This window comes from Eumetopias jubatus, unplaced genomic scaffold, assembly GCF_037043125.1.
Source record: "Eumetopias jubatus isolate StellerSeaLion01/CBP00866 unplaced genomic scaffold, mEumJub1_p1.0 scaffold_2, whole genome shotgun sequence".
Taxonomy (NCBI): Eukaryota; Metazoa; Chordata; class Mammalia; order Carnivora; family Otariidae; genus Eumetopias; species Eumetopias jubatus.
Genome location: NW_028274808.1, coordinates 32727438 through 32749285, shown reverse-complemented (window position 1 = coordinate 32749285; position 21848 = coordinate 32727438). Strand labels below are relative to the sequence as shown.

At 38.9% G+C, this 21848-nt stretch overlaps 1 protein-coding gene across 9 annotated transcripts in view; it reads right to left on the bottom strand.

Annotated features, from left to right (window-relative positions):
* The window catches only part of UNC5D (unc-5 netrin receptor D), a 531172-nt gene that overhangs the window by 317332 nt on the left and 191992 nt on the right, over nucleotides 1-21848 (bottom strand). The gene's annotated exons all lie outside the window — the stretch shown is intronic.

Sequence of the window (21848 nt, the reverse complement as noted above, 5' to 3'; positions counted from 1 at the left end):
CCAGGCCACCAGAGGCTGTCATCAGCAGGGAAACACAACTACTCATGAAATCAGATGAATTAGGCTGTCCGATATTACCCTCCTTCTCCTCCCACCACACCCTGCAAAAGAGCTAGGGAAAATTAATTATTAATGCATCAATCCATGACTCCCATTGAGGTATCTACTGGCTCACAGACCTTCTGAAATGTTTTAACTGCACATGCATGGCAGTGGGGACCAAAAGAGGTGAAAAGGGGGAGAAGGTGGAGTGAAAGAGAGAGAGAAAGAGGAGAGAAGTGGTTTGTATACTTAGATAATGAAAATGCTACTTATTTGGATAAAAATAAGAAATAACAGGAAAACCCCAAAAATCTGAAGCTTGCCTAAGGTACACTGGCCTTAAAAAGGCTACTCGTAATGTTTCATTTCATGGCTTTCCTTTTAGAGCATGTCTCTGACCCTGGATATGTACCAACAATTTCCAGTATCCTTGGGCTCTGCTCTTGGTGCACCTGTTTTCATCCATCTGCAAGTGTCTCGTTTAAGATCAGTGTCTTGGTTTTCCTTAGTGGCATACATGAGGGCTTTCCATGCCGGCCTTGTTCCCTTATTTGTTTTCCTTTAAATGCTATTAATTAAAGATTCCTTGCTGGAGCGAAGAGAGACTGAATCCCATGGCCAGCAGGTCAGTGCTGGTGGCCTCAGAAAATGGTAGCACTATTCAACTACCAGTCATGGTGAGCCCTCCACAGCAAGCAAGTGACAGGGTCAATAACCACCATTAGCAGTGCTTCTCTGTGGAACGTATTCTGACGATCATTCGTACTAAATTACAGAACTCATTTCTGGGTTCATTACAAGGTAGGAAAAGGTATTGGTAGGCATTTCTGTGCCAGAAAACACAATCTCCCCAGAAAGGCAGTGAGTTTCCTCCTTTGTGCAATGAGGGGACTGCCCTGGGCCCTCTCCAAGAAACTGCTCTAACATTCTGTTCTGTATGAGTGGGGACGGTCCTGCAGCCACATGATTAAAGCGCAAAGCAGTCCACCAAAGAGCTGAAAACTAATACAGTTTCACAGGGTCTTAACAGGATGCTCCTTGCTTTACTGCCAATTTGAATAAGCCTTTTAAAAAGTTGCTTGCCAGGGGCACCTGGGTGTCTCAGTTGTTTAGTGTCTGCCTTCGACTCAGGTCATGATCCCGGGGTCCTGGGATCGAGCCCCACATCATGCTTCCTGCTCGGTGGGAGGCCTGCTTCTTCCTCTCCCACTCCCCCTGTTTGTGTTCCCTCTCTCACTGTCTCTGTCAAGTAAATAAATAAAATCTAAAAAAAAAAAAAAAGTTGCTTGCCAGCCTTTCATGAGATCCTTGCATAACTTGGGATTGTGTAGAAATTCTTTTATTATTCAAAAACAGTGATTAAGCCCATCCTGTGTGGACACTACGCCAAGCACTAGGAATAAGAGAGTAAATAAGACCCAGTGTCCTCAAGCAGATTCTTCCCATTAGGTTTCTAAGGGACTCAGGGAATAAGTAGCCTAGGAAATTAGAAAAACAGCGGAGAACTGCCCTCAGACATGTCCCTTCCTCATGGATTTGGGGCATTCGACACGGTTCCAACCTTTCTCGCCCCACTTAGAATCAGGCTCCAGACCCCTGCCTGCAGGAGCACCAAAGCGTAAAGTACTTATCAGAAGGGTAAAGACATATTCAAACTTGCTACCTTGGGGATGATAAATAGTCTGGTAAGAATGAATCAGCTGGAGACGGTGAGACCCTGGCCGTTGCCATCCTGTTCAGGCACAGCAGGAAAGACTTTAACAACGGGAGGAGGTCAAAATTGGAAGATTACCAGTCTTTAACTGGGAGGCTTCCCGTCTGAGTCTTAAAGAACACTGAAACATCATGAGACCAAAAAATCTTTCCAATTATGTCTGAAATCAGGAGATTTCAATTAATTTTAAGATTTTTAATATTATTAAGCAAATGACATAAAAAGAAAGGGAAAGAATGAAGTATTTATTATGTGCCAGTCATTTCACAGGCTATATGATTTAATCTTCGAAGTAAACCTAATTAAGGCTAGGTATTATTATCCCCTTAGCAGAGTAGGAAAAGTGGCCCAGTTGGAAACAATAAGAAAATGCGCTCGAGGGCATACATTAATAAATTTCTGAGCCAAGACAAAAATCTTGTCTAATTGCACTACAAGTAAAATAGGTAACAGCATGTGTATTACCTATGTATTACATAGACCAGAGCTGCTAAGAAAGTGAAGAGTGAGACACAGGCTGAGTGTGATCTTGTAACATCTGAGAGAATGGCCCGACACTCACCCCCTAAATTGTGTTTCCCATAGTCCTTTCTTAACAAGCCAGAGAACATTACTAAGAAGTATAGCATGAAGACCCAGATTCCTACGTGATGAAGTGAAGCACTATTGGATTTAACAACTCGTGACTTTTAACAAATATTCTGACAGATAAGGTCAATCACATCAATAACTCTTTCTCCCGTGGCCCACTGTGGTCAGGCAGGTCCTGCCTCACCAAACACATTTCTACTTTTAAGCACCGTGATGCTGTGACAAGCCACACCGGGGTGTGTGTGTGGAGGGGGGAGCATCACCACCCCATTCTCGCAATGCGTTAAGGACACAATACTAAATGTTAGATACATGTAACGATCTGCAACTGTCTCCTGAACATCCACAAAGGGGGGTGAATCTCACCCAAACTTCTCTAATTTTTGTGACCCGTTGTGTCCTTGAGTCATGGATGTCAAGGTGTGTTCCCATGACCAGTGGCACCAGCAGCACCCACAAATGCAGATTCTGGGCCCCATCCCAGACCTGCAGAATCAAAATCTGAAGTTTACCAATCTTTAGCTGGGAGGCCCTCCAACCCAAGGCTTGAAAAAACTAAATCAAGCCTGGGGATGAAACCCAGCCAATCTGTGTTTTCACTTACAACAAGCCCCCCAGATGACTTAGATACTCATTCCGCTTAGAAAAACTAGCTTAAAGAGAATAGCAGCCTAGTAACCCAGATTCTACATAAGAGGGAAAGGGGTGCTTGAGTGGTTTAGTCGGTTGAGCATCGGACTTGGTTTTGGCTCAGGTCATGATCTTCCAGGTCATGAGATTTGAGTCCCGCGTTGGACTCCGAGCTCAGTGTGGAGTCCGCCTGAGAGTCCATCTTTCCCTCTGCTCCTCCCCCAGCTTGTGTGCGTGCATGCTGTCTCTCTCAAAATAAATAAATAAAATCTAAGTAAGAGGGAAAGAATTAGAAGCTCCAACCAATTATAATGGAAGGTAATATTCTAATGAAATTCTGTACAGAATGTGGAATCAGAAATATGCTTGCCTGTTTTGATAAATGGATGCTCTTCCTTAAAAGTAAAATCTGAATTATGCAGGCCATTAGGTTTACCTTAACTGCTAGAAAGTACAGTGTCTAAATTCCTGGCTATTTTATACATTTATTTCACAACCATAATCTGTGGTTTCTACATATTAGAATATCCATTTCTAATTTAAATTTTTTAATTTAAATTTTTCAATTATTAAAACTAATGATGGTTAGGAAGGTGAAACATTTATTACTACTTTATAAAATATAGTTTATATCTGAAAGCACAATGATATAAATAGATGGAGTGAAAGATGGATGGATGATTAATAAATGATATTTTGGTAGATAGCATGGTACCTTCTAACTATATGGCAATTTTCACTGGAGCAAATCTAAAGTCTCTACAAAGCCTAAAAAGTTGTCTGCTAGATTATCAACCACATGAGAGCAAGAAGTAAGCCTTACTAATGAAAGTGCTCCATAAAATATTTGTTGGATAAAAGGAGTAAATTCATGACATGTGGTATGTTTCCTTTGAAACTCAGAGCTATAAATGAGCTCTAGAGAAGTTTTTCTGAGTCCAGGAAGAGAAGCTGCCAGTCAAGAAACAGTTCTTCACCAGTGTGTGGGAGGATAAACTTTTCCTCTACACTCTTAAGCTGTGTCACTGGGGTTGATGAATTAAACTGACAAACGCCAGACTAACAGGAATAAAGGCAAATACATTTTAGTGATGTTTTTCATTTTTATGGGACGGGGGCTTCACAGAAAACAAGTGAAAAACCAATTACATCGTTAGGCTTGAGAACTTACATACCATTTTAATAAAAGGTGATAAATTGTGGAGAAGTGACTAGAGAAAGGAAAAGGGGTTCAAGCTTCTAGGAGCAGTAAACTGAGAAAGTAAATATGCTCGGCAACTAACGAAAGATAAGGGTGATTTTAGTAACATGAGTTTGTGCGGACTTCTCTCAAGGCAAACTTTCCATCTCTGGTGTTTACAGTTGTTCTCTTCCTCCTAGGATAGGAGAAGGAACAAGGGTACATTCACAGCGAAAACCTGATGCCCTGCTTTTGGGCCAAGAAGGGGAAAGTAGAGAGTTCTTCCTGGGCTTGCTTTTTCTCAATGCCTTCAGCTCAAAATAATCCTTATGACAAGGTGGCGTATTTTGGGGTGGCATATTCTGATCCCCTTCACCAGGAACTCCCAAATCTCTGAGTCAGTGAAGAAAAATGCCTCTGTTTGCTGGTTCTCTTTCCTCTGGTGTGTTCATGTATGTGTGACCTCCTTTAAGCTCTGGATCCCGACCCGTCCCAGCAAAGAGGTTTAAGAATCACGACTGCAACAGTGATGGCCATAGGCTATTTTCCCCTTTCCACTTGTTTCTTTGTTTTTTTTTTTAATTATGTTCAGTTAGCTAACATATAGTACACCATTAGTTTTTGATGTAGTGTTCAACGGTTCATTAGTTGCGTATAACACCAAATGCTCATCAAAACACGTGCCCTCCTTAATGCCCACCACCGGGTTTCTATATAACAAGAAGAAACTCAGGCAAGAGAGGGAAGGGAAGGTTGATCAGGTTGGTAGGTCATACGGTGAGTCATAAACCCAAGATCCAAGTACACCGGGCCAATTTAATATGCTATGCAATGGAAACAGCCCAGTATCAGTATCTTTTTTTCTTAATGCTTTCATCTATTTCTCTGCTTCTGTATTTTTCTGCCATTAGGAGAAACAGGGTGTGGGGGTTGGCGGACGTGATGACTTACAAAAAACAAAGCCAGCCCCTTCTACTGAGAGTGGGCAGTAGGTTAATTTTACACTCCAGCTAAAGCAAGATGAGGAATGTCCTGGTAGGCAGGAGAGTGGGTGGGTGGCAGATGTCTCGCTCTGCCTTTTAGAAACCCACATTTGAAACTGGAGTCCTGAATATGCTACCCCCTTGAGATGCAAAGCAGCCAAGAGCCCTGCATGGAGGGAACACAGACAAAAAAAGAACTAGGCCAAACAGCAATTAGGAGGAGACATTAACCGGGAAAATGCCAGAGGACTTTCTCCTCCCTTTTCTCTGTTCTCCCAGATACAAATTTAAAACTCACTCTTAAAAAAAAAACAGAATTTTCTGTTATTTGATTGGCTTTACTCTTAACTGCTCTGAGGACTCTGTCATCAGGGAGGACCCTGTCCATCCCTCAAATGATAAACATGGAGATTCCTGTGACCAGGTGTTGCCAGAAATTTGAACTTGCAGAGTTAATGCCACCCACTTCCAAGTTAACTTTGCCTTAGATATCCTTTTTAATGCATCTATTTTTCAAGGCCGTCAAAATACAATGCATTCACTTCATCAGACTTAACTCTCCATTCTGATGGAGATGGTGCAGAGAATGGGCACCACGGGTAATGACTACAAAAAAAGTCTAGAATTTGAGGATGAGCATTCATTTTTCTCAGGGTCAGCAAATGCTACTGGAGACAGGAGCAGAAATTCCAATGTAAAAAGGCAACTTCATCCTCATTCCATTCATCTGAGGTCAGTAATTAAATAGATGTCCTCACATTCCAATGAAGATATCCAACATTCCAAAAAGAGGCTGTGGGTATTCTAGCGATTTTGCATAAGTGTGAGAGCCAGAAGCCTGCAGGACAAATGCATTATTTAATTTTCTACTATCACACACTAAACAGCTTTTTTGGACTCTAGACATCAATTTGTTCCAATACTAAAGGCCCCAGTGGTAAAAAGATATGAAAATATTCAAAGTAAACTAATGCCTCTGAAACTCTTGGATCAGAATACTAATGCCTCCATCTGAAGAGGCCTTTAGTCTGTTATCTTTCCATTAGAAACCTTTCACGTAAGTCCATTTGGACAATAAATAAATACCTGTGGCGCATGGAGCGGTAGTCAGTAATACCCATTTATTTTCTATGTAATGCCCTTCTTTGTCTGCATGCCTTGTGCAAATTCATCAGCTACACTGTTTTTGTGTTTTAAATCCTCAAGAATTCAAAAAAACAGGCCTCGACTGTGTCTCTTTTTAGCTAACTTTGGGCAGCAAATAGGATAGCATCGTGTGGCTCTGGTGCTTGATAACGTTTGTTAATGAAGGAAATTAGAATTCTCTTTTCCACACACACACACACACACACACACACACACAGGCGCGCGCGCATGCACACAGAAGCTCTTAAGCAATTAAGTTGACAAATCTGTATGGTGCGCTTGTGACACATCAATTCACACACTAACTCATTAAGAATTTAAGTGGTTGCTCTGTGCCAGGCCCTGAGTACTGTACTTAGAATTGGGCAGAGACGGTCCATAAACAGCTTACCAAATACGGAGAAGTGATGTATGCAACTCTCTCACTGAACAAATGTGTCAAAGGACTGCTCCTTGCCTGGGTGGGTGCGGGGAGTGAGGAAAGGGGATTCACAGGAAGTGTGGGTGCTTCACCAAAGAAAGCTCTAGTTCAGGTTTCTTTCCCAATGGGATGAGGCTTTCCCTTACCAAAGGCACTTCAAATTTCTTCCCTTAGTATCACAGTGTGCAGAACAAAATGAACTTAAAAGAGAGAACTCCACTATCGCTCAGAAAAACCCAAGGCACAACCCACAGTGATCGAGCTAACGGACTTTCAGCAACAAGCGCCGACGAAAAATGACCTACATTCAATAACAAGAGGCAAGCAGCATCATAGCAGGGTCCCACACACACATTTTGGGACACACAGACAAGAATATGGCAGTGCCAAAGTTACGACATGGCATACCATCTAAGGGCGTGAAAAGATGGAAACTCCAGAACGCTCATTCTGGAGTTTAAACCTTAGCTCAGTCCCTATGTGACCTTGACTGAGCACATCTTACCTTCCTCTGTCCTGTGTTTCTTCATTTGTAAAATTAAGATAGTAATAGTTCCATCCATGTTGGACCAGGGTGAGGGTGAGGACTACACGTTCTAACACATATAAAAAATTTAAAATCATACCTGGTACCTAGTCAAGTGTTTTATAAAGATTTGACAACAAATGGACGATTCAATTACTCATCTAGGTTATAAAAAAACAGTACTCATTTCTTATTGAAGGAGATGCAGATCGCTTTCGGAAAGTACTGTAGTTAATCTTCATTTGTGAGTTTACTTTATAAACAGTACATAGCTCTCCCTCTATAATGTAGATAATACTCCCTGTGTCATAAGGTGTCATATGAATTATTACTTTATCGTTAGACAAACTCAAAAGCACTTTTGCCTTCCTAAGTCCCAAAGTAAAGAACAAATCTACATATTACTATAGAGCTCAATGTTATTAATAAATAAAAGGCCAGAATAGAAAAACCCAGGGAAGCATATGGCTAGCTATCTTACTGAGGATATTTTCTTTATTGGTAGAGGAGAGTAATAACCTACTCTGGGCAAGGCACAGGACATGTAAACTAATGATCACTAGAAGTGACAAGGATGGAATTTTAGTGAGCCATTGGAGTGCATTAGCATGCATCTCATCAATCCACATTTATTCGTTACTCGTGGACAAGACATCTTACTAAGTGCTAAACAGGTTACATTTGCATTTTTGGCCTTCGAGGAGTTTAAAATTTAGCTGAGGTAGCATGTCTAGTATAATATAAACTTAACAAAACTGTGTCACACAACAGTTCCAGAAAAATCCAGAGAAGAGTATCTTATAAGAAATCATTATGGGTCCCAAAATGGTCTAAAAAGGCTTTGTGGAAAAGGAAAATGGTAAGACTCTGGGACCAGTTCTGATGCCTGTGGGTTTTGTCCCATACCACCAAGCAGTTCTTCCACAGGAGCTGGGTGTCCTACAATTCAGCTCAATCCCTACTCTATCTACCTTGAAGGCTCAGTCCCACAAGGCTGTCCCCACTTCAGAACCAATCGAAAGTTCAGGTTGAAAAACAACAAGTTCAGGTTGTTACCTGGGCTTCTGACCAACGAGCTATAAATCAGAGGTACCTATAATCATCTTCTTAGGTTCAATTAATTTGCTAGAGAGGCTCACAGAACTCCAGAAACTAGCTTACTCCCTAGATTACCAGTTCATTACAAAGGATATTAAAGGATCTGAATCAACAGGCAGAAGCAGACTTACATAAGGTGACGCAGTGAACAAAGGAGCTTCTGTCCTGCAGTCCTCAGCCCAGTATGGTGGCACAGGGAAGCATTCTGTTTCACTGACCTAGAAGCTCCCTGAACCCTGTCCTTTTGGGGTTTTATGGAGGCTTCACTACTTAGGCATGACTGATTGAAATATTTGCTCATTAGCATTTGTTATCAACCCTCAGCCCCTCTTGTGGGGAAGGGGGCCTGAAAGTTCCAATCCTCCAATCACATGATGGGTTCTCCAGGCAACCAGCCCACCTGCTTAGGTGCTTTCTGAAAGTCACCTCATTACCATAACAAAAAACACCTTCCTTGCTCTCACCTCTGGAATTTCCAAGGTGGCAGAAAAGGGGTTAAAGACTAAATATATGTTACTTATTGTAAATCACAACATCACATGTGGGAATCAATTCTTGAAAGACAGAAATGCACAGAACAGTTACAAAGGTCATGCTGAATAGATTAACATTGTAGGCAAAAGGTCAAAGACTGGCAATTGCAATGCATAGCAGTCAATGTTAGAGTAAGTTTAGTTATAATACAGAGAGGTCCTTAATGGAACTAAAATATACTGAACAACTACTGTGTATAAACAGTAGGCAGGGTGCCAGAGGTAGCAAGCTAAAAGAGGCACGCGATCTCATGGAGTTTTCAATACAGTTAAATACATAAAAAAAGGAAAAAAACTGACAACATGATGTGAAATGAGTTAAATTACATAAGAAAGATTCTAGTTCCCAAGCACAGAAAATATAAGCTCCGTGAGAGCAGGAACCAAATCTGTTTTCTTGCTATTTTGGCAAAGCAGTTGCTCGGTAAATATTTGTTTAATGAAGAAGCATCAAAGAGATTTAAAATATTCTAGGGCGCCTGGGTGGCTCAGTCGTTAAGCGTCTGCCTTTGGCTCAGGTCATGGTCCCAGGGTCCTGGGATCTAGCCCTGCATCAGGCTCCATGCTCAGCGGGAAGCCTGTTTCTCCCTCTCCCACTCCCCTGCTTATGTTCCCTCTCTTGCTGTCTCTCTCTCTGTCAAATAAATAAACAAAATTAAAAAAATAAAATAAAATAAAATATTCTAGACAAAAGTAGGGTACAGACCAATATTACAGAAGGGGAGTTTGAGAGTCAGGAAATGCTTCATGAATGAGCTGCCATGTGCACTGACTGAGTCATGGACAATGGGCAGATTTCTGTGACAGAGCAGAGTGGAGATGGAATGTTCCAGGGAAAAGGCCCTATGAGGAGAAACTGAGGGTGTGGTGGGGACAGAGGAACTGGAGTCTGGTCCAGTAATGATATTGTCCAGTAATGATGACAATTATCACCAACGTGGAAAGAGAAAGTTTTGAGTCTCCCTACTAATGGATGCTAATCACTAGGACTTAAAGGGGAACAGAATTTGTCACCCCAAAATATGCCTCTTTGGCATAGCAATTATCTTGAATTGAAGGTATTTAACAAACAGCCTGTGCAAGAAGGACCCTCTGACCTTCCTCTGTTGACCTGAAATAAATCTTCCATGTGGAAGGTACCCTCCCTGTACCAGTCATATCCAAAAATAGTTGGCAAGACCAACCTCCAAGAGCATATTGCCTATATTTTCTTCTAGGAACTTTACAGTTCCAGGTTTTGCATTCAAGTCTTTAATGTATTTTGAGTTAATTTTTGTGAAAGATATAAAATAGGGGTCTAATTTTATTCTTTTGCATGTGAATATTCAGTGTTCCCATCACTATTCATTGAAAAACTATCCTTTCTCCATTGAGTATTCTTGGGCCCCTTGTCAAATATTATTTGATTGTATATGTATGGCTTTACTTCTGGGCTCCCAACTCTATTCCATTGGTTGATGTGTCTATATTTATGCTAGCAGTACACTGATCTAGTGGTAACTACAGATTTGTAGTCAAGTTTGGACCCAGGAAGTGTGATGCTTTCAACAATGTTCTTCTTTCTCAAGACTGCTTTGGCTATTCAGGATCTTTTTGTGATTCCATTTGGATTCTAGGATCATTTGTTCTATTTCTGTGAAAAACGCTATTGGAATTTTGATAGGGATTCTACCCAATCTATGGATGGCTTTGAGTAGTAGAGACATCTTAACAATATTAATTCTTGTGATGCATGAACATAAAATATCTTTCGCCTTGTTGTGTCTTTAACTTCTTTCATCAAAGTCATTTTCAGTGTACAGATTTTCATCTTCATCAAATTTATTTCTAAATATTTTACTGTTTTGGATGCTATCATAAATAAGATCATTTTCTTTATTTCTTTTTCAGGTATCTCACTGTTCATGTATAGAAATGCAACTGATTTTTGTATGTTGATTTTGTATCTTGCAACTTTATTGAATTTGTTTATTAGTTCTGAGGAGTTGAATTTCTAATAGCTTCCAGGTGCTGCTGATGTTGCCTGCCCCGCCCTCCACAATTTAAGTAGCACTGATTTAGAGGGTATGAACTTAGCAAGGAATTTGGGTCAAGTGAAGTCTATCTTGGAAAGTAATTAGAGCTGGGGGAAAAGCATTTACTAAGGAACAATAAGACATTATTTTTCAGCTTTCCAAACATCCCATCATCACCACCACCAACATCATCACCATATTTAAGGCAAATGAACTAATCCTTCACTTAAATCCTTTTCTTAAGACTATCTTTAAAATATTCTTTTAATAGTCCCAAAAATACAATAACAAAACTCCAGTGGTCAAAAAGCATATGGAACACCACCAGCCTAATCCGATGGGGGCAGAATGGAATGGCATTGCTCTTTAGCAATGGCCTTTGTTTTCCTTTCCTTCCTTTTTTCTTTACTCTAGGCCAGCCTCTTTATTAATTGATTTGTCATCAGTTTCAAATTGATGACAAAATGTGTCGCTGCTGCAGCTAAAAATTCCACAAGGATCAAAAGGGGAGGTGGAGGGAGGGGGAGATTTTGGAGAATGCTGGAAAAGAGCCTCAAAAAAGGCAGGATTTTTGGAGGGAAAATTTCTGAAACTTTTGGACAGAGGAGTATTATTTCCTGATACAATATTGTTGAATTTCCCAGACCTCCTGAAGTTCTCCTGTGACTGGTTTAAGCCCGTAATTATAGCAGCAGATTTCGAAGGAGAAGATGCAGAGGAAAGAGGAAAGATGGAGAGGAAAGAGGAGCTAGATTTGCTGAAATTCTCCACCGTAGGTGGGGAGGAGAGAATAATAAGTCCTTCAAGGTAATACTTCCTCTCCACGCGAAGGCAGTACCTTTATGATACACACAAGTCAGCTCACCCAAACGATCTTCTGTTTTCACGGCAACTGCCCAAGTATTGGGCACAATTGCCTAACAGACACAATTTTAAGTACTTTAAATGTCATTAACGCCTCATAATATCTCCCAGAAAAATATCAGTATTTTCTCCACTTCATGGATGAGGTAAGAGGCTCAGAAAGGCTAAATGACTTGAAGGTCAAAAAGTCATACATGTTAGTAGAAGGATTCAAACGGTTTCAAAGCCTGGACTCTCACACCTGTGCTCTCCTAGGCCTGTTCCTCTAAGCAGCTGATGAGAAGTGTGTAATCACAAGCTCCCAGCTGTAATGAGAACCTCCTGCGGCTGGCCACCAAACAGCCGGCGATTTGTCCCTGGGCAAATACCCTGACCTCTTGGAATGCCACATTCTTCCTATGTAAAATGGAATTTCATCAATTCAATAAGCATTTAGTAGATATTTAGGTTTTGTGGTAAGTGTCTTACCAATAAACACTCAGCTATTCCACTTCTCAGCCACAGAACCTTAGGCAACTTCCCCTCTGTGCCATGGTGACAAATAAGAGTATTTACTTCCCAGAGTTTTTATACAAACTAAACGAGCTGTTCCACAGAGACCACTTAGAACAGCCTGGCTGGTATAAAGTAACCATGGTAACGATGATGGTGGTGATGACAATCACTGTGCTACCTGTTACCCATACCTGCCCCCAAACCTCCCGGTCTCCACGTAAAGGTAAAAGAGATTCACACTCCTAAAGGCAGAAGCAGTAGCTGTGCACAGATATTAATCCCCATACAGTCATTCAGAAACTTACAAGAATTATGTTTACTGGAGGCCGGGTAGTGGGTGGGAAGAAAAGCCAACTGAGTCTGGACTTACCAAGTGCCGGAGGGTGGCCCAGGGATGGGGAGCTGGGGAGCGATGCTCTGAAGCCAATGGAAGAAGCGGCTAAGTGTCAATGTATATACATCACTTAGTCAGGTGAGAAATTGTACATATAAATGATACAATTTGACCCCAGGATAAAAACATCGCCCATAGCTAGAGTGACTCTGTAATTTCTCATCCAAATTGAGACAATAAATGTGAACAGAGAGAGGTAAGATTATTACAATGGACCGAGAAGTATAAATGAGACTTTTAGGGGCACCTGGGTGGCTCAGTCAGTTAAGTGTCTGCCTTCAGCTCAGGTCATGATCCTGGGGTCCTGGGATCAAGCCCTGCATCGAGCTCCCTGCTCACTTCTGCCTCTCCCTCATGCTCACTTTCTCTCTCAAATAACTAAATAATCTTAAAAAAAAAATGAGATTTTAGCCACAATTCCCCCCTTCCTTTGATATCAAAATTACTAAATTGAAATTATCCTTTTCCTAGAGTCAACAAAGATCATGCTCATCAGATTTGGATTACCTTGGGGACTTGGTATTCAGATACAGTTCTAGAAGAAAGCATGATTTAGTTGAAAGAACAGAAACCTGGAAGACAAAGAGACCTAAATTCAAGATGGTCCATGCCAAAAATGTCTATCCTATAATTTCTGTTGCCGTTGACCCTCCTAAGGCTAGGATTACTTAAGACAATTTCTCTAGCTCTGGTATGATTTTAGCAGATGAATGGATTTGGGAAAAGTGTGTGTGTGTGTGTGTGTGTGTGTGTGTGTGTGTGTTCATCATCACATACATGTGCATTACAAACACATACACACACACTCATTCTATGTGTTATATCAAAGGGGAAAAGAAAATCAATAAGGTCCTTCCACAAAGACCAGGGGAAAATCTCCAACAGACTGATTACTTTCCAGGAGGTTAACATTCTCTAAACATTTTGAGTAATCTCAGATTGAATGTGCTTCCAAACTGAAATTAGCCGAGTCCCCCAAAGAGTTTATCACTTGGTTAAAAGAGGAAGAACTAGAAGAATGTACAAAGGGTATTAAGAGAAGTATAAAAGCAAGCACAAACACATACAAAATTCAATGGGACAGAAGGGAGAATAGGGAACTTGATATTTGTTCCCCTAAGGACTGCAAACCTAGGGTGTTCTGTCAGAAGAATGAACACTCAGAGATAGGTCAAGAAAAGGTACCTTCCAGAAGTGTACTTATCATGTGTCATGGTGAGCAGTTCATAATGTATGTAATTGTTGAGTCACTATGCTAGAAGCCTGAAACTACTATGTCAACTAAACTTCAATTAAAAATAAAGACAAATTGCCCCTGAACAGTGGATAAGAATACCAAATTATCTTATTAGGCTATATCAAATAATTTCATTTTTTTCAACCAAAATACATGTTTAAAATGAGTCAGAAAAAGTACATAGAAAAATAAATATCATCAGCTTCTATATTAGAAGCAGTGAAGAAAGTGGCCCTTTCTTAGGTGCTTCTTCTAAGAGGATCAACATAGAACTTACAAATCCTGCTTCTGTCCCCATGCTGAAAGGCGATCAGCTACTTCTACCTGATACATCACCTTCAGATACATTAACATATAGACTTCCATATGTAAATCTAATTCTATATAACATCCCAGGTGTTAAATTTATGGCAACAATCAGACCTGAAGGGAATGACTTCAGAAAGCACCATTTCATTAAAGAGAAATCTTATGCTTTTAACCACAATTTGTTAGAAAAAAGAATTCTTTCTAGTGTGAAGCTATAACCATCAGCAGGAAAATATCTAGAGCAGAAATAATACAGTGCCTTTCTTCTTGATTAGAACTAGATATTTATCACATTCTCATTGGAATCCATAATCTATCTTTTGAGAATCACCAAGGAACTAAAGCCACCAACATCATTTACCCCAAGCTGCATCGAGACAGAATAAGAACATGCCTCTTCTATTTAGTATCTGGCTGGGAGCTTTTTCCCATTTGTTCCCATCTGAGCATGCCAGCTTCTGTGGCTTACTTCCCCCTGCCAGCAGTAATTTAGTGATCTGTTGAGACTAACTCCTGCTGAATCATCTCCATGCTTCTCCCCTGGATACAGCACCTCATTGTCATACACAGCAAACTGACTCAAGGAACAGAAGTCGCTATATGCTCCAAGAAAGAAATTGCAATAGGTACATATTTTACAGGAGTCCTTAGCATTTCCTTCTTGGTACCAAGGAATGCATCATGCTTAGTCAAATAAATAGGGTTATTTGGTTTTGAGCACCCACCGATAGAAAAAGCTCAGGAGGTACGGTATGGTATAAAAAACATGTATGAATATATAGTCTAAGACCATGTGGGGTCAACTCTCTCTTTTCCCAGTTACTAGTTTTAAATTCAGAGGGAAGTTAATTAACTTCTCTGAGCCTAATGGTCCTCATTATAAAATGGTGTCATAATGTCTGTAATAGATGTTAAGATACTTAAGCATAGTGGTGTGTGTGTGTGTGTGTGTGTGTGTGTGTGTGTGTGTGTGTGTATTAATATGTGATAAACAGAGCTTTAATTTACAACCAAGGGTAGTTACTTGTCTGAATTGGGTTGGTTCTCATATAATCTAAAAGATATAGTAGCTACTAAAACACTCCAGTTATCTTTATCTCTGATCAACAAAAGAGATTTTAATTAAATAGCATAAAAGATTTTTGAAATGGGGTTTCACTGGCGAATTTGGTGGTGCAATTTCAAATTGTGCAGATGGGCTAGAAATGTTACACGTTTCCTTGCATGAACTTGTTGTACAAAGTCCTTTACCTTTGAAATGGAACCTGAGATTTGGTTTTTAAACAGCCTTGAATCTCAACACTATTACAGAAGATTCTGATTATGAAGGCCAATTATAATATTAGTTAATTCTTGCCTCTAGAATAACTGTTGTGTTTGCTGCAATTTTTTTATACAACCTATGGGTAGAACTCTTAAAAGAACAGACCTCTGGCCATTGCTGTTCAGCTAACATGATTATGACTAATTTCATACTTTCATTTCCATAAATATTTGTATTTGTAGCAAGGTTTGGATCACAATATACTTTGGCATATGACAGCAAGGTTATCGAGCAAGATACATGTAACTGTTCCTACCTTCAATGACTATTCATTAAAAAACAAAGCAAAACAACAATAAAATAGCACAAAAAAACACTTAATTATGAAAAACAAATTTGGTTCCATCAGTTTACAAAACATAGAAAAATAAATCAAAATAGTATTTTTGTATTTTACTGGGATGCACAGGATCCACGGGATAGACAGGCTTTGGTAACGACAACACGTAATGTTATGTGCCTGGTACACGGGCAATACTAGGAAAGTAGTATGTTAATATTGTGAAAGTCAAATAGGCCCTAGAATCAGAATTTTATTGGCACATGGGTCCCTAATTGGTCCCTAATTGAATCTCTCCTGCTTGTCGTTTGTTCCCTTTTTGATGTGAATGATTATGATATTGATATGTGATCAAAATCTGGATTCTGTTAAATATGGCATTGATTCACCTTTGCCTCTCACAGGCAATACCTAGTATAGACTTTTTAGTCAGCCTCTCTCATTAACCTATTCTGTTGCCCTATACTGGCCTAAACAGCTGCCCTACTTTATATCTCAGTATAAAACATGCTGAAATGTGAAAACATGTAAATTGTGACATCAATATAAAAAGAAATATAAATTGTGGCATCAATAACATAAAATGTGGGAAAGTGGAGTAAAAGTATGGCGTATTTATATATGAATGAAGTTAAGTAGTTGTCATATTAAAATAGACTGTTATAACTATAAGATACTTATGTAAATCCCATGATAATTGCGAAGGAAAAACCTGTAGTAGATACACAGAAGAGAAAGAAAAAAAATCAGAGCCAATTGCCACAAAAATATTAACAAATCTCTATTCAATACAGTACTAGAAGTAATAGTCACAAGCAATCAAACAAGAAAAGCAAATAAAAGGCACCTGATTTGTAAGAATGAAATAAAACTGTTACTATTTGTAGATGACATGATATTATACATACAAAACCGTGAAGACCCTATGAAAAAAACTATTAGAAATAAAGAATGAATTCAGTAAAACTGTAGAATACAAAATTAATATAGAGAAAACTGTTGTTTCTATACACTAATGATGAACTATCAGAAAGAGAAAGTAAAACAGTCCCATTTATGAGCACATCAAAAAGAATAAAATACCTAGGAATAAATTTAACAAAGGAGGTGAAAAACCTGTACTCTGAAAACTATCAAACACTGAGGAAAGAAATTGAAGATGACCACAAATAAACAGAAAATAGATCATGCTCATGGGTTAGAAAAAATATTGTTAAAATGCCCGTATAACCCAAGGCAATTTACAGATCCAATGTAGTCCCTATCAAAATACCAATGACTTTACAGAACAAGAATAATCTTAAAATATATATAGAACCACAAAGACCCCAAATATCCAAAGCAATCTTTTTTTTTATTTTTTTTTATTTTATTTTTTTTTTTAAGATTTTATTTGTTTATTTGAGACAGCGAGAAAGCGAGAGCACATGAGAGGGGGGAGGGTCAGAGGGAGAAGCAGACCCCCCGCTGAGCGGGGAGCCCGATGCGGGCCTCGATCCCGGGACTCCAGGATCATGACCTGAGCCGAAGGCAGTCGCTTAACCAACTGAGCCACCCAGGCGCCCAGCAATCTTTTTTTTTTTTAAAGATTTTATTTATTTATTTGACAGAGACACAGTGAGAGAGGGAACACAAGCAGGGGGAGTAGGAGAGGGAGAAGCAGGTTTCCCACGGAGCAGGGAGCCTGAGGTGGGGCTCGATCCCAGGACCCTGGGATCATGACCTGAGCTGAAGGCAGATGCTTAACGACGGAGCCACCCAGGTGTCCCAAAGCAAAGCAATCTTGAGAAAGAACAAACCTGGAGGTATCATGTTTCCAGACTTAAAACTATACTACAAAGTTACAGTAATTAAAACAATATGGGACTGGTACAAAAAGAGACGCATAGATCAATAAAGCAGAAAAGAGAACTAAGAAATAAACTCATGCTTAATTAGTTAACTAATCAATGACAAAGGAGGCAGGAACGTACAATAAAGAAAAGACAGTCTCTTCAATAAATGACATTAAAAAAACTGGACAGCTACAAGAAAAGGGATGAAACTGGACCACTTTCTAACACCATATACAAAAATAAACTCAAAAGGGAGTAAAGACCTAAATGTAAGACCTGAAACCATAAAACTCCTAAAAGAAAACATAGGTAGGAAACACTTGGACAAAAGTTTTAGCAATGTGTTTTTGGGACTGTCTCTGCAGGCAAGGGCAACAACAGCAAAAGTAAACAATTGGGACTACATCAAACTAAAGCACCACTTACATAAGAAGGAAACCATCAACAAAACAAATGCAACCTACTAAATGGGAGGAGATATTTGCAAATGATACATCCAATAAGAATATCCAAAAACATAAAGAATAACTCATACAACTCAGCACCAAAAAACTAAAAAATCTGATTAAAAAATGGACAGAAGACCTAAACAGACATTTTTCCAAAGACATCCAGATGGCCAGCAGACACATGAAAAGATGCTCAGTTTCACTAATCATCAGGGAAATGCAAATCAAAACCACAAGGAGATATCACCTAACACCTTTCAGAATGGCTAGTATCAAAATGATAAGAAATAATAAGTGTTGGCAAGAATGTGGAGAAAAGGAAACCCTTGTGCACTATTAGTGGAAAAGTAAATTGTTATAGCCATTATGGAAAATAGTGTGAAAGTTACTCAAAAAATTAAAAATAGGGGCACCTGGGTAGGCTCAGTTGGTTAAGCGATGGCCTTCGGCTCAGGTCATGATCCTGGAGTCCCAGGATCGAGTCCTGCATCAGACTCCCTGCTGAGTGGGGAGTCTGCTTCTCCCTCTGACCCTCCTCCCTCTCCTGCTCTCTCTCTCTCTCTCTCTCAATAAAGAAATAAAAATCTTTTTAAAAAAATTAAAAATAGAAGTATTATATAATCAGCAATTCTACTTCTAGGTATTTATTCAAAGAAAACAAAAACATTAAATGAGAAGATATATGCACCTTTATGTTCACTGCAGCATTATTTACAATAGTCAAGATAAGAAAATAAACTAAGTGCCCATCAACACATGAATAGATAAAAATGTGACATGTGTGTGTGTGTATATATATATATATATATAATACACACACACACACACACACACACACACACACACACACACACTGGAATATTACTCAGCCACGAAAAAATGAAATACTTCATTTTGCAGCAACATGGATGGATCTAGAGAAGGTATTGTACTAAGTGAAATAAGTCAGACGGAGAAAGGCAAATATCCTTACATATAGAATCTAAAAAATAAAACAAATAAAAAAATGGAAACAAACTTATAAACACAGAGAACAAAATGGTGGTTGCTAGAGAGAAAGTGGTTGGAAAATGGGTGAAACCGGTGAAGGAGTTTGAGAGGTACAAACATCCAGTTACAAAACATAATTTGCAGGGATATAAAGTATAGTATAGGAAATAAAGACAATAATACCGTAATAACTCTGTATGGTGACAGATGGTAATTAGTTTTATCTTGGTGATCATTGTGTAATGTATATAAATGTCAAACTACTATGTTGTACACCTGAAAAGACTTCAACAACACCCCACTTTCAATAATGGATAGATCATCCAGACAGAAAGTTAATAAGAATGGGCTTAACACTATTGACCAAATGGACCCAACAGACATATACGGAACATTCCATTTTTTTGAAGATTTTATTTATTTATTTGAGAGGTGGGGGGAGGCGCAGAAAGGGAGGGAGAAGCAGACTCCCCGCTGAGCAGGGAGCCCGACATGGGACCCAATCCTAGGACCCTGGGATCATGACCTGAGCCGAAAGCAGACACCTAACCGACTGAGCCAGCCAGGTGCCCCAGAACATTCCTTCAAATAGCAGCAAAATACATTTTTTTTCTAAAATGCACAAGGAATATTCTCTAAGACATATCATATGTTAGGATACAAAAGAGTCTTAAATTTAAAAGATCATATCAAATATATTTTTCCAGCCACAATGGTATGCAAGTTGAAATCAAGATCAGAAGGAAAAATTGGAAAATTCTTAAGTATGTATAAATTCAACAACCTGACAGTCCTGAACATCCAATAGATCAAACAATAAATCAAAAGGGAAATCAAAAAATATCTTAATACAAACAAAAATGGAAACACAACATGCCAAAACATATGGGATGCAGCAAAAGCAATGCTGAAGGAAGTGTACAGTGATAAACAACTGCATTAATATTAAAGAATGCTCTCAAACACCCTAACTTTATACCTCAAAGAACTAAAAATGAAAGAATAAACAAAACCCACATTTAGCAAAGTAAATAATATAGATCAAAGCAGAAATAAAATAGAGATAAGAAAAGTAACAGAAAATATTAAGAAATCTAGGATTTGCTTTTTTTTAAAGGATAAAGAAAATTGATAAACACTTCTTTTTAAATGATTTTATTTTTTTATTTGTCAGACAGAGAGAGAGAGAGAGAGCACAAGCAGGGGGAATGGCAGGCAGAGGGAGAAGCAGGCTCCCCGCTGAGCAGGGAGCCTGATGTGGGACTCGATCCCAGAACCCTGGGATCATGACCTGAGCTGAAGGCAGACGCCCAACCGACTGAGCCACCCAGGTGCCCCAAATTCATAAACTCTTAACTACACTAAGAAAAATGAGAATAAAAAATTAAATTATAAGCAAAGAAGAGACATTACAAATGATACCACAAACACAGATAACTTAGAAGAAATGGGTAAAGTCCTAGAAATATAAAACTTACCAAGATTGAATCATGAAGTAACAGAAAATCTAAACAGATCAATAATGAGGAAGGAGATTGAATCAGTAATCAAAAATCTCCCCACAAAGTACAAACAAATAAACAAACAAACAAAAAACAGGAGCAGATGGCTTCACAAATGAATTCTATCAAACACTGGAAGAATGAATGCCAGTCTTGCTCAAACTTTTCCAAAAATTGAAGAGGAATGACACATTCAAACTCATTCTATTAATCCAGCATTACTCTGATACCAAAGTCATAGACACTGCAAGAAAAGAAAACTATAGGCCAATTTCCCTAATGAACATATATGCAAACACCCTCAACAAAATGCTAGGGCACCAAGTTCAAAAGCTCATTAAAAGGATCACACAAAATTATCCACTGGCATTTATCCCTGGGAGGCTAGGATGGTTCGACATACACAAATCCATAAATGTGATATACCACATTAATAGAATGAAAAAGAAAAAATCATATGCTTACATCAGTAGATATAAAAAAGCATTTGACAAAATAAAACATCTTTTCATAATAAAAACTCTCAATAAATTAGATCTAGAAGGAATGTACTCAAACATAATAAAGGTTATAATGACAGGCCCATAGATAATATCCTACTCAACAGTAAAGAGCTGAAAGTTTTTCCTATAAAATCAAGAACAAGACAAGAATGCCCACTCTCATCACTTCTATTCAACCTAGTAGTGGAAATCCTAGCCAATTAGGCAAGAATAAGAAATAAAATAAGAAATAAAATACACTCAAAACAGAAAGGAAGTCTTTGCTTACAAGATGACGTGATTTTTTATATAGAAAACCCTGAAGACTCCATCAAAAAACTTTTTGAGCTGATAAATGAATTCAGTAAAGTTGTGGGATACAAAATCAACATACAGAAATCAGTTGTGTTTTTATACACTAACAATGAACCACTTGAAAAAGAAATTAAGAAAACAATCCTGTTTATAATACAACTGAAGAAAATAAAATACTTAGGCATAAATTCAGCCAAGAAGGAAGGGAAAAATGAAGGGGGGGAAATCGGAGGGGGAGACGAACTATGAGAGACTATGGACTCTGAGAAACAAACTGAGGGTTCTAGAGGGGAGGGGGGGTGAGGGAATGGGTTAGCCTGGTGATGGGTATTAAAGAGGGCACGTATTGAATGGCGCACTAGATGTTACACGCAAACAATGAATCATGGAACGTTACATCAAAAACTAATGATGTAATGTATGGTGATTAACATAATAAAATAAAAAATAAAATAAAATAAATTTAGCCAAGAAGGTAAAAGATCTGTACACT